Source organism: Tachysurus fulvidraco, chromosome 22 (genome assembly GCF_022655615.1).
Source record: "Tachysurus fulvidraco isolate hzauxx_2018 chromosome 22, HZAU_PFXX_2.0, whole genome shotgun sequence".
NCBI classification, from domain to species: Eukaryota; Metazoa; Chordata; class Actinopteri; order Siluriformes; family Bagridae; genus Tachysurus; species Tachysurus fulvidraco.
Window position 1 is genome coordinate 12,099,381 of NC_062539.1, and position 9,620 is coordinate 12,109,000.

A 9,620-nucleotide genomic window follows, 5' to 3' on the forward strand; every position below is an offset into this window, starting at 1 on the left:
TAATATAATAACATACAGATGTATAAATAAAACGATTGGAAACTACTTAAAATAAGTGTAATTACAGAGATAATATTTATTTTATATAAATATATATATATATATATCTACTTGATTATCAGTGTGACCAATCGCGAGTGGTTTTTTAACCCGAGCATGAGCCAATGAGAGCGCAGAATGTAGCGGAGTGGAGAAATTGGTTTCCGGTTTTGCACGAGGTTTGCTTGTGGTGTTAGAGGCAGCCCTAGTTAGCGTGCATAGATGCAGAGGACTGCGGTGTTTGCTAAAACTCCGGAAAACAGAAATAAAGAAATAACCTTTTTGATGTGCTTTATCGACGGATTGATGTTAAAGAAAAGGATTAAAACGGATGTGCTGTAGCTGCACCGTTTCTGGAAATTTCAATAAGTTAACGAGCTCTTTGGTAAGTCAATTTGCCTTGATAATTATATATATGTATGTATAAAAAAGTGAAATACTGTATTTGGTACATAACAGCTGATTGTGTGCTCAAGTATGTCATGAGAAATTGTTAGCCATATAATAATTAATATGCTATGTTGGAAAAAATTGTCACAGACATTGCATATACAGAAAATATTCTTTATTTGGAAAGACACATGTACATACTCAGAATACTCAAGTTCTGTGAAGTTGAGTGATGAATAGGGATAACTTTATTGAATGTTGTTACAGTAAGATATTCATGATGTTTTCATGACCTTGTTTATTCAAGGTCAGGTTTTTGTTTTTTTTTGTTTTCTTTTTGTTTTCTTGTTCTGATGTTCGAAGGCATGTGTTCTGGATTCGTCCCGGCCTTCCAATGGTTTTGAAGAGGGTTTGGACTGGCGAGCCTCCCTTGAGTTGTTCTTGGACTTTCTGTGGAAACACCATTTTTTTTCTCTATACTCTGCGAATGGTAGGAAATCAAATAACTTCTTTTTCCTCGTTCGGATGAAGACATATTTTTTCCCCTCATCGACAGTGAAAAGACATTTGTTTAGAGATCAAAGGACATTTTATTTCATTGAGAAGTGTCAGTTTTTTTTGTGTGTGTTGATAAGTGAGATGTATTGGGGTTTTTTTTTTATGCTTGAATATTTATTTTTTGTTATTGAAAGTTATTGAACAAAGAACTTACTTTGTTGAAGACCAATGGGAAAATTTCCCGAAACCTGTTAAAACACAAGTAATAACAAAATTTAAAAATAATTTCATTTGTGAGATTATATATATATATATATATATTTTTGTTTTAATTATTTCACATTGCTTCAATCTAACCTCTTGAACATTGTTAAATAAACACATTGTATGTTCAATCCACCTGTTTCTCAAGTCCGTTCACTGTTGTTGTTGCATCTTTCTCCGTAGCGTACCTATTCTTCTGAAACGCTGGTCCATAGATTGGCATATAATGCGTAAATTATTTATACAATCTATAAGTTATTAGCCAGAGAGAAAGTGTTACACTTACAATAAACAACACCAGTCATAATCTCTCTCTCTCGCGCGCAAATTACACACACACAAATTAATAAATGTAGTCTACAAGGATGTTGGCTTGATCACTCAATATGGTATGAAACAGAGTAACACAATGGTTCTGTAGATGAACCAATGGACAGGAGAATACTAAAAAAACAACTAAATTCAGTTCAGTTCTATTCCTTGTGTACAGATTTTGTCTGAAAGCAAGTGGAGCTGGACTTTAATCTGGGTCTAGACATTACACGTCTATCTCCCCAAACATAACTAATAAAAGTTCTGAATTATTCAGCCTTTCTCTGTGTTATTCCCACTGAATCCTGTACTGTATAAAGAAGATACAGTATGACCCTCTGTTCTGCTCTACAATACCTCCAATAATCCAAGAAACACATAAAGTCTGTTACAAAACACATATAAATGTTGATTATTTCTTCAGCAGAGATCCAACATACAGGAAATGAAGTTATGGAGAGAACTGAAGCTGCAGAACAAACCACATGCAAATGTTTCTGTATGGAAACAGGAAAACTACTGTAGAGAGAATATCATAAAAATAGAGGAAATAGATGGAAATCAGACATCAAGCAACATAACACATGACTGAAGCAACATCACACATGTATCATTAATATTCATTATCCAAACCTTACAGATAATCCTCCAACCTCAGCTACAGAACTCTAAAATAAAGCTGAGGTTCAGGAGTATTGTTTTTTTTAATAATCCCTCTTTTGATCTCAAACTTATTAGTTGTATTTCTCTCTACCTTCAGTATTTTATTAGCATTCTACCTGGATTTATTTCTCAAAATGTATACACACTAGTAGACTTCATGAATATGAGCAAGTGCTATACATGTACTTGTTAATATCATGTTAACGCTCATGTTCATATTATTGAACATAGTCTTTCTTTGTGCCACAGGTTTCATCTGACGTCTCAGTCGTGCTCATGTGAAAGTAAAAATCTTGTGCAGTTTTCACACGATGTGCAACTTTAATCTCGTCCAGATGCCATATGTGGGCAAGATTTCGACAGAAATGACTAAAACAAAAAAAAACTTGTCCAGTTCTCCTAATGTCCATATCTGTACTAATAACAGTTTAGACCACTGATTACATCGCTTTCTGATATTTTAATGCCCTTAAGTAATAATTTACTACATTAAAGAGTAACAATCCTGAGCATTAAACAGCCAAAGAGGTGAAGAGTGTGTTATCACTCTCTCGCCTTTACTTTCACACCTTTTTCTCCCACGCCAGCCATGTCTTCTTTTATAGATCAGATAACATCGATCTGGCTGCCGGTGGGTTCTGGTTTTTTTGCTTGTTTTTTTTTGTGGAAGAGGAAATGTTTGATGCAAACCAAATGCAAAAGTGTGTGTTGTTACATCCTCACTATGTGGCCCACACACACCTTGTGTTTTCAGCCCCCATACTTTTATAATTAGCGCTGTGCGCACTGCACTATGGGGGTTAAGATTTGACAAGGTGGGTAAATAAGCATCTCCTTTGATTTGCTTTATTCTGTCAATCCTATGTGTTGAAGTTTATCACTTACACCGAGTCCCTTGGTCACATGGTTACAGATGTGCGTGTGCTGACACTTGTCATGCAGCATGTCGTTAAAGTCGTGTTGTAGCAGTTAATAGTTTACAGGGGCCAAAGTTTTAGACACAGCTGACTCGTTCTTTGACTTGCACTGTGTGTCCATGTTGTGAGTTGGTTTTATTTTTATTTCCTTTTTGTTTAACATGTTCAGGCGTGTGCCATGTCATTTAACTGCCCAGTCTTCTAAGTCTGATATTGTACTTAAAATAATAGTAAATGGTTTAAGATGAAATGTATTAGTGCAGTGTGGATCATCACAGGTTTAGATGTCAGTTCAAATCCAATCACAATCCCATCACATCCTTTCCACAATGATGATAATTGTAGAGTATCGTGATTTATATCGTATAGCTGATTATTGCCACATGCCTGAACACAGTGTTCTGTTCTGCACACGGGCGCATTAACGGCCAACAGGAAGGCGACTCTGGATAGCGCCCCGGAGCCGTGTAAATGATGAGCTGTATAAAACCTTGTAGCATATTGTACATGGAACGCAGGGTTGTTTTAAACCTGCTGATAAAGTATTTTTAGTAACAACACTGAATGTAAGTCATGCAGATGATGTGGCTTGATTTGAAATGCTGAAATTATTTTTGTTAAAAAAAAAAATAAAATAAGTGATCCTGCACATGATTTTATTTTATACAAGGCACAGTGCAGAGGAGAAAAGCTTTAAGTGCAAGTTTAAAAAAAGATTGTTTTTAAAGTTTCAGACTTTTACACACACATCAGCTCCATTTTCAAAGCAGAACTCTGATTTTATGCTTTTTTCCCCTCTTTCAGTAGATTTTAAGTAGCTTTGCGTATCCAGGAGTGAGTTCTTTCCTCTGCAGACTCACATTTGAATACAAATTATTTTTTAGCATTTTTGTTTCAATGTTTATTTTCTGTGTGTGTGTAAAGGTCTCTGGACATTCCCTGATAATTGGTGTTGAATTTGTCCCAAACCTTTAATATGTCACTTTAAGAGAATTAAAAAAAAAGAAACAAAACCCATTTTATTGTAATTGGTATGTTAATAAATTGTTTTACAGCACTGCCTAATTTGGTTTAAAAAAATAAAAATAAATCCCCCCTTTTAACCCCCAAATCTGTGTGTGTTTCTTTTCTTGAAATAATTACTATGTGTATTATATAGTTTGAGTAATTAGTGTGTGATGTGCTGCTGTTCCTCGGGGAAGTGGAAGATGGTAGAAGTGTTGAATTCTCAGCTGAACCGGATGAACACCTAAACTCACGTCACTGGTTTGTTTTAAGTCTCAGAGTTTAGTGACCTCTGTGATGCAGGACCGAGCAGTACACACTCTTGTAGTGAATAAAGTTTATACGATAGATTATCTGTACAGTCCTCATTGTCAGCTGCAGAATCTTACAGTCGTAAATGCTGTCATTTCTAAAGCAGGCAGTGATCCAGCTGCTCTAGATGCTTGTTTGGCAATAAATTTAGAAACCTGTTCTGTATCCAGGGCAGACTGATTATTTGGGTTTAATGGGAGTGTGGTGTTTGTATGTGGAATTTAGATATATAAATAGCTTTAGATGTTTACAATCTTTAGTGAAAATTCAAAATGGCTTCAAAAATACATAATCTTTTAAAACATTTATTTCAGTATTACTTTTAAAAAGCAAAAAAAAAAGGTTTGATTAAAAAAACAATCAAACCCTATGTGAGTTTCACATGTAGATGAATATGTTAGAAATGTAAATGCAGGTAATCTTTTTTTTTTCAAGAATTTATATTTCTATCAGTGAAGTTTTCCCACAAATAACCATGTAGTCTCTAAGCTTTAAATTAAATTAATTATGTATAATTACATATGCGATAGGATAGAGAATAGTGTGTGTGTGTGTGTATATATATATATATAGAATATATAATATGTATAGAAATATGTATATATATATAATAAATATATATAATATAATGTGTGTATATATATAATATAAAAATATAGAATGCATTCAAATATTAAAAAAAAGTTATTGATAAATATATAAAATGAATGTATAGTGGGTTCATGGAAAACATCTGTGACACAGAGCTTTGTACTGAGCCTCACAGTTCATGTCTTTCCATCTGTAGCTCTGTGGAACGACGGCACCGCAGTGCTGAGAGAGTTGATGCTCAGGTTGTTTCCCTTCATCCCAGTTGGAGTACGGAAACACAGCTTTCCCATCGGGCCAAATCCAGAACCCGAAGAGCTGGCTCTGTCTAAGCCCCACCCACACAGGCTCAGAGACACGCCTCCTTCTGAGCTCATTCTCCACATCAGTCTGGTCATGTTCAGACTCAATCTGCAACAATCCAGTTCTGTTCCCTTTATCACAGTAATCCAGCGCTTCCTCCCAGCTCAGAGCCTCTTCACTCACATGGATGTAATCTGATAGAGACACAAAACACCAAAAGGAGGAGGATTGTTTAGAGTGATATCAGAGACAGAGACTCACACCAGCTGTGTTCTAGTCATCATACAGAAGATTGCTGAGATGATTTTACTCTTCAGGAAGTCGACACTTACTGTTGTAGCACAAAGCAGAGGTATTATTACTGCATGGGGCTGAGTGCCATCTCCCTCCTCTCACTGTTGTACAGTTTCCTTGTGGTAGAGGATGATTGCTATCCCAGTTTCTATATGCAGAGATTCCTCCATCACTCCACTGCCAGTCATCACACAGCAGGCCGATCCAGAAGGGTGTGCTGCTGTTTAACCCTTTAATCCTCACCTCTTCATTGTGCTGCTGATCTCTGATGCTGACCAGGTCAGTGTATCTCTGTCTACAGCTTCATACCAGGTCTTATTCTCAAGGTTTAGATGATAATTAAATGTCTGTGAGGAAGCATCTGTGGAAAGTGCAACAAAAAATGGCTACTTATCTTATTTATCTATTATATTTATATTTCATAGTTATACTGTAATGAAGTCACCTGGAGTTACCTTGTCCATAGCACATGAAATGTTTAGTCACTGTGCACTGAAGACTTTCCCATGAACCATCAGCTTTCATAGTAGCACAGTAGCTCCATGTCCCACAATACCCTGCCAGATTTCTGTATGTTACAGAATCACCATTAGACCATTTCTCACCGCGATAGAGTCCGATCCAGCCAGAAACGTTACCAGCCTTTATCACCAGTTCAGCCAGTTTAGTGTTGTCTTCATCAGAGTACACAGTGACGAGGTCGGTGTAATTTTCTCTGCAAGCTTTCTGAGCCTCAGTCTGATTCATGTCACCCGGAATGATATGGAGTGAAGTGAGTTGACTCTGGACTGGAGGAGTAGAAGCTGTGGAAGAAATTTCTCCTGTTAATGTAGCAGGACAGAGATAAAAGGACTAAAATGTGATGTGATGAATGCAGACATGAATCTTTTGATGTATCATTAATTTGTTTATATGTATATTTGATTAATGACATAAATCATTCATCAAATAATGGGGTTCATTTGAAAATAAAGTGTTCTATAAATGAATATAATTCTTTAAATGAACAAAAAATAACATGATTTGCCCATCACATCATTTTTTTTTTACTATATATTACCTGCTTAAATAACACCTAACCATTCCACAGAGCAAATGAATGCTGTATTAACCATAACTTTCTTTAATAATAATGTTCAACAGCTTCAGAAATAGTCTGTAGTTCTTCTTTGTCTGCTCCCGTAGACAGCAGTAAAACTAAACCTCTCACCAGCAGGTGGCAGTGTGAGTCATCTGAGCACACAAACATAAACAGGAGCTCAGTCGCTGGTACAAGTGCGCATTAAAACAAATAATGTGTTTCTTCTATTACGTTTTGTTTGCTGATGTATAATGTTGTGCTCACAGCTTCCACAGCCTGAGAAGGGGCGGAGTTAAACAGCATTGGGGGTGTGGCTATAAATTGATTGACAGGAGTCTCATAAACAACAGCACTTTCCTCAGCTTCAAACAGAGAAAAACATTTCCAGTGTGAATGTATAAATATAAACTATAGAAAAAGTTTTTTCTTTCTGTGACATGTTTATAATCCAAATAAACAAAATTCACATTCACATAGTTTTATCTGCTTCCAGTCTCCATATCTGAGACCTACAGAGTGTACAGGAACTTCACAACACCATGTGAGATATCAGCAGCCATGTTTGAAATTAGATTTAAAGTAGATTTTGAATATTTACTTACAAATAAAATAACATGTAAATGTGAACGTGTTTCTCTCAAACTCACAGTGTAACACACACACACACACACACACACACACACACACACACACACACACACACACACACACACACACACAGATGCTATTATATAGATAGAAGCATTATTCAGCTTTAACCTGGCTACTGATTGGAGCTCGATACACTGCAGGAAAAACTGCAGCTTTCGTCCTGATTAAACAATAAATAAACACATTTCATTGTATTTTCTTAAACAAATGACTAAACTTATACACATAGACACATAGACTTGCAATTCTGTCGACAATGAGATACTTAAATACTTTTAAAATACTTTGTCAGTAATCTGTGGTGTTTAATTTGAATGGTTCACTTTTTTGTCCAGTCTCCTCTGTGCTGATCTACCAAACTCAGTCACGTAGTAAACAGTTCGATATATAGAATAAATATCATCCTGACCACATCATCACAGCCACTGACTTTATTATTTCTATCCATCATAAAGCAGCAATAACTGTGAAGAGTTTATTTATTAAAACAGATGTCAGGGTCTTTCATTCTGTAATCACATAGTCTCACACACATACTGTTTAAAATGATGAAACTTTCACTCTGAATATTTTCACAATTCAAAATATACAACAATCATTACATCTCAAATATATTAACAACGCTTATTAATTATAATAAAACAATTACCTGAGAGCAGGAGGAACAGGACTGACACGGTTACCATGGTGACAGCAATGCTGAGGTGATACCCTGTGTGTTAAAAATCCAACATCAGATATTATTATTATTATGATGAAAAAGAAGAGGAAGAGGAAGAGGGGGAAGAAGGAGAAGGAGAAGAAGAAGAAGAAGAAGAAGAAGAAGAAGAAGAAGAAGAAGAAGAAGAAGAAGAAAATAATGATAAAATATCCTGCACTCAGAAGAAGGGCTTTTTGTCAGAGGGCAGCTCACTGTGTGTAAATGATTAAGCCATGTGTGTGTGAATCAGTGAGAAAGAGATCAGGTAAACAAATCCAGGTAAAGTGCTGCAGTTTTACCTGTTGAGCTGCTCACTGCTGAATGGAAGCTTAACGTTCAACTCAACCCTCTTTAATGTCCGTCACTTTGGTGATGTCACGTGATGAAGTTAGATGTGAACTGATAAACAAATATGTGAAGGTTAAAACAGGAGAAAGATCTGGTTTGATAATGTGTCACATAACAGAACTCCAGCACACAACAGTATCAATAGTACACACACTAGAGGGATAATTAAAAGTGAATCTGAAAAAAGTGAAAAACTGAGAGGAAACTGAACTAAAAAAGTGAATACAAGTGAGATTTTGCACTCATTTAGTTTGGAGCATGAAACTCTGACTGTTTTCAATAGAATGTGTGTAACTCTAACTCCTAACCACCAGAAACACTGAGAATATTGTGTGTGTCAAGATCATTGTGATTGTACATGTAGTATGTGATGTAAATACCGTCACACACACACGTACACATGTAGGACCTTCTGAGCACCCTACAGCTTTCTGAGTAAAAGCTTGTGAATGCTTATGAATCATCTGTAAACACATACAGGCACTGCTCCTCTCTCATAGCTGTGGCTCAGTCCACAGCCTTCGTCATCTCCTGACTCCCGGGCCTGTAACTCAGTACGCCTGGGATTCTGCAATAATGAATGATCTTCATGTCTAAGCTTCCTCAAAGTGGACCATCTACAGGATGCAGTCTTCAGGTGGACTCCCTGCTCTGTCGCTGTTTACAAATCAAAATAATTGTGAATCAAACTATAAACGGTGTATATTTACACTTCTTTATGTAAAATCTCTATTTCTAGCTAAATGATCTGTTAACATACAGACACGGCACTTGGTTAAATCTATAACACTGACCATAACATAATAATAGCTGTATTGAGAAGCTAATCAGTAGTCAACGTTAGAGTTGTCGCTAACATTAGCCAGTTAGCTTGTTGCTAAGCATCTCACTATTGTGTGATCTTGTTGCTGTAGCTGCAGTTTCAGTCCAAATTGTTGCATGAATGTTTGAAGGTCACTCCAGTAGAACAGAACCGATAGCCTATAAAAATGCTCTAACAAAGCAAACAAAACTCATGCTTTCATGGAGGCCACCATGTTTTTTTTTTTTACCACTTCACACTTTAACCGTCCCAAAGTAAGGAATGATGTTATTATAACCTGCAAATTTTCACATAGTAAGCAGCACAAACACAAATGGTGATACTTAGATTAAAACTCAGAGTCTTATGCTTGTGTGTAGGAGTCCTGCTCTCAGGCAGATACAGGGCTGTCAAGTATCACGCATTAGTGACAGTCACTCATTTTGTTCTTTT

At 36.2% G+C, this 9,620-nt stretch overlaps 1 long non-coding RNA gene and 1 pseudogene across 1 annotated transcript; one reads left to right on the top strand and one right to left on the bottom strand.

Annotated features, from left to right (window-relative positions):
* The first annotated feature begins 203 nt into the window (after positions 1 to 203).
* LOC113635576 lies at positions 204 to 1,326 on the top strand. The gene is made up of 2 exons (XR_003438861.2): positions 204 to 424; positions 737 to 1,326. It is a non-coding gene; the product is annotated as an uncharacterized LOC113635576 (long non-coding RNA).
* Positions 1,327 to 5,046: 3,720 nt separating this feature from the next.
* LOC125139965 lies at positions 5,047 to 8,099 on the bottom strand (annotated as a pseudogene).
* Positions 8,100 to 9,620: the final 1,521 nt, after the last annotated feature.